This window comes from Rhodnius prolixus, unplaced genomic scaffold (genome assembly GCF_049639745.1).
Source record: "Rhodnius prolixus isolate KJV_2025 unplaced genomic scaffold, Rpr scaffold_19, whole genome shotgun sequence".
Lineage (NCBI taxonomy): Eukaryota > Metazoa > Arthropoda > Insecta > Hemiptera > Reduviidae > Rhodnius > Rhodnius prolixus.
Window position 1 is genome coordinate 1,414,224 of NW_027411584.1, and position 4,984 is coordinate 1,419,207.

Consider the following 4,984-nt stretch of genomic DNA (forward strand, 5'->3'; position numbering starts at 1 on the left):
CGCGATTGCTCACGCTTGACCAAAAACGAAATCGTGTGAAGTGTTGCAAGGACGGATTGCAGCTGTTCCAGAAGAATCCGCAAGACTTTAAGCGTCGTTTCGTCACTGTGGATGAAACATGGATACATCACTACACTCCTTAGACCAAAGAACAATCTAAACAATGGGTTACCAAGGGGGAATCTGCGCCAAAAAAGGCGAAGACCGTTCCTTCGGCCGGAAAGATTATGGCGACTGTCTTTTGGGATTTGCAAGGAATAATCCTGATCGACTATCTGGAAAAGGGTAAAACTATTACAGGTGCATATTATTCATCGTTATTGGACCGTTTGAAAACTGAGCTGCAAGAAAAACGCCCACGATTGGCCCACAAAAAAGTCCTTTTTCATCACGACAACGCACCAGCTCACACCTCAGCAGTTGTGGTCGCAAAATTAATGGAAATAGGGTTCCAACTCGTTTCACATCCCCCCTATTCTCCAGACTTTGCTCCCTCGGACTACTATTTGTTCCCCAATATGAAGAAATGGCTGGTGGGAAAAAGATTTTATTCAAACGAGGAGGTGATTGCAGAAACGAATGGCTATTTTTCAGACTTGGACCAATCCTATTATTCGGAAGGGATCAACAAACTAGAGCAGCGTTGAACGAAGTGTATAAGTCTAAAAGGAGACTATGTTGAAAAATAAAAAAGGTTTACCCCAAAAAATTAAGTAGTTTTTGCACGGACTTTTCAAACGACCCTCGTATGTAGGTAATATTTGTTTAGAATAGGTAAATTGGTCTCTCCTCTTTGTAGGAGATGTAATGAGACGGAGGATTTTGAACATATAGTTATGGTTTGCCCTAATTACAAAAAAGAAACGGAAATGTTCCTCTCTATTTTAAGGTGATAATATTTTCAAATAATATCTACGTGTATTCTTCTTTGGTAGAGTTTATTAAAAATTACAATATTTAAAAACCTACCAGCCAGATATTGCTCAAAATCAAATACAAGTTGTTGATTGGTTAATAGTAAAAACACTGATACCAAAAAAAATAAATAAAAAAAAAATCTAAGGCCTAGAAGTAGATATAAAGTAGGGTTCCTGGCGCAGGGCAAATGTAGGGTTTGTTGTACTCTATCTGGAAATCATCACATTTGACGGACTTCCTGTACTAAAGAGAAATACAGGAAGTACTTGCCAGTATACAGAAGGTGACTGTCTCTGTTCGGCTCTCACGGCTAGTCGTCTGGGAATACCTTCGGTGCTACCTCTCATGCTCATTAGGTATTCCAATTACGTAAGGGAATAGAACGTTAGCCCAAACTAACTCCTCTCCCTATCACAGAGCTGGTTCGCCCACGTTCCTACCTTCCTAAACCCTCAAACGCTCAACCAGTTATTAATTCCGTCACGATTTGGATACGATCGAAAGAGGCTGGGCAAGAGAATACGAGACAGAAGTATATGAACGGACGGACGGACGGACAGACAGACAAGGGGAATGGTTTGAGGGTTACGACGTGTTCAACCTGTGTGTACAAAGCCACAAGAGTCCCCACCTTCCCCGTAATCCAGGAAGAGTTGGGGGAATACTGCAGGAGGATGAACAAGGGGAGAATCCGTCCACTCACCAAGAAGGAACGAAACTCTACACACACAAACACACACACACATACTACAACAAGAGACTAACAAAACTTTCATCCCAACTGAGTCCAGCAATATGGAGTTTGGGGTTCGCTCTGTCGGCTAGGTCAGGACATTACTCGGGATATGTTGAAATGGAAATGTAAAACATGACCATGGAAGAGGGATTTTTTTTTATATATATTTCTATATACCTGCATCACATTTATGTAAATATATGTATTCATAACATGGCCAACCAAAAATTAGAATCGCAGGACGAGATCACGTACAAATGTACCAATTGAGATGTGTTGTAACAATACTAGAAGCACCCGTTACGCATATTTAATCAATGAAGCTTAATAGTAAATAATCCATTATTTTATTAATTAATGCATCTAAAAAGCCATTGTAGGCAACTTACGACAGCTGCCGAGAGGCTTACCTCTTCAGAACTATTAAATTTACTACTCACGAACTAGTGAAACTATAGATAAAGCGGGCAAACATCATATTCTCAATTCTGAGTGACAGCCTAAAAGCTTGGAAACTGATAAAGCTTAAGTTATTGTTATGAAAAAGCGCCAAGTGAATAGTGCAATTAGATTGCTCTACAAAATAAAAAATGTTCATAAAGCTCTAATTCCAAAATAACAAAGTTTCTATTTGATTTGTTACGTAGTTGTCACTTTAAAACTTTCGGTCTCTACAAACGAGTAAATATGAGCCAAAACGGTGTGTTGGTTTAGAAGATATTAGCAGCTAAACTTTTCATAGTTTTAAAAACAACCAAAATTAAATCTGCAATATCTCGTTCCCCATTGATCAGATCATTATGAAATTTTAAGCAATTGTAGACAATATTGGTCTCTACAAACGAGTAAAATATGAACAAAAACAGTGTGTTAGTTTAGAAAATATTAGCAGCTAAACTTTTCATAGTTTTAAACACAACCAAAACTAAATCTGCAATATCTCGTTCCCCATTGATCAGATCATTATGAAATTTTAAGCAATTGTAGACAATATTCGTCTGTACAAACGAGTAAAATATGAACAAAAACAGTGTGTTAGTTTAGAAGATATTAGCAGCTAAACTTTTCATAGTTTTAAACACAACCAAAATTAAATCTGCAATATCTCGTTCCCCATTGATCAGATCATTATGAAATTTTAAGCAATTGTAGACAATATTGGTCTCTACAAACGAGTAAAATATGAACAAAAACAGTGTGTTAGTTTAGAAGATATTAGCAGCTAAACTTTTCATAGTTTTAAACACAACCAAAATTAAATCTGCAATATCTCGTTCCCCATTGATCAAATCATTATGAAATTTTAAGCAATTGTAGACAATATTGGTCTCTACAAACGAGCAAAATATGAACCCAAACGGTGTGTTAGTTTAGAAGATATTAGCAGCTAAACTTTTCATAGTTTTAAACACAACCAAAATTAAATCTGCAATATCTCGTTCCCCATTGATCAGATCATTATGAAATTTTAAGCAATTGTAAACAATATTGGTCTCTACAAACGAGTAAAATATGAACAAAAACGGTCTGTTAGTTTAGAACATATTAGCAGCTAAACTTTTCATAGTTTTAAACACAACCAAAATTAAATCTGCAATATCTCGTTCCCCATTGATAAGATCATTATGAAATTTTAAGCAATTGTAGACAATATTGGTCTCTACAAACGAGTAAAATATGAACCAAAACGGTGTGTTAGTTTAGAAGATATTAGCAGCTAAACTTTTCATAGTTTTAAACACAACCAAAATTAAATCTGCAATATCTCGTTCCCTATTGATCAGATCATTATGAAATTTTAAGCAATTGTAGACAATATTGGTCTCTACAAACGAGTAAAATATGAACCAAAACGGTGTGTTAGTTTAGAAGATATTAGCAGTTAAACTTTTCATAGTTTTAAACACAACCAAAATTAAATCTGCAATATCTCGTTCCCCATTGATCAGATGATTATGAAATTTTAAGCAAATGTAGACAATATTGGTCTCTACAAATGAGTAAAATATGAACCAAAACGGTGTGTTAGTTTAGAAGATATTAGCAGCTAAACTTTTCATAGTTTTAAAACTATGTTTAAACACAACCAAAATTAAATCTGCAATATCTCGTTCCCCATTGATCAGATCATTATGAAATTTTAAGCAATTGTAGACAAAATTGGTCTCTACAAACGAGTAAAATATGAATAAAAACAGTTTGTTAGTTTAGAAGATATTAGCAGCTAAACTTTTCATAGTTTTAAACACAACCAAAATTAAATCTGCAATATCTCGTTCCCCATTGATCAGATCATTGTGAAATTTTAAGCAATTGTAGACAATATTGGTCTCTACAAACGAGTAAAATATGAACCAAAACGGTGTGTTAGTTTAGAAGATATTAGCAGTTAAACTTTTCATAGTTTTAAACACAACCAAAATTAAATCTGCAATATCTCGTTCCCCATTGATCAGATCATTATGAAATTATAAGCAATTGTAGAGAATATTGGTCTCTACAAACGAGTAAAATATGAACCAAAACGGTGTGTTAGTTTAGAAGATATTAGCAGCTAAACTTTTCATAGGTTTAAACACAACCAAAATTAAATCTGCAATATCTCGTTCCCCATTGATCAGATCATTATGAAATTTTAAGCAATTGTAGACAATATTGGTCTCTACAAACGAGTAAAATATGAACCAAAACGGTGTGTTAGTTTAGAAGATATTAGCAGCTAAACTTTTCATAGTTTTAAACACAACCAAAATTAAATCTGCAATATCTCGTTCCCCATTGATCAGATCATTATGAAATTTTAAGCAATTGTAGACAATATTAGTCTCTACAAACGAGTAAAATATGAATAAAAACAGTGTGTTAGTTTAGAAGATATTAGCAGCTAAACTTTTCATAGTTTTAAACACAACCAAAATTAAATCTGCAATATCTCGTTCCCCATTGATCAGATCATTATGAAATTTTAAGCAATTGTAGACAATATTGGTCTCTACAAACGAGTAAAATATGAACAAAAACAGTATGTTAGTTTAGAAGATATTAGCAGCTAAACTTTTCATAGTTTTAAACACAACCAAAATTAAATCTGCAATATCTCGTTCCCCATTGATCAGATCATTATGAAATTTTAAGCAATTGTAGACAATATTGGTCTCTACAAACGAGTAAAATATGAACAAAAACAGTATGTTAGTTTAGAAGATATTAGCAGCTAAACTTTTCATAGTTTTAAACACAACCAAAATTAAATCTGCAATATCTCGTTCCCCATTGATCAGATCATTATGAAATTTTAAGCAATTGTAGACAATATTGGTCTCTACAAAC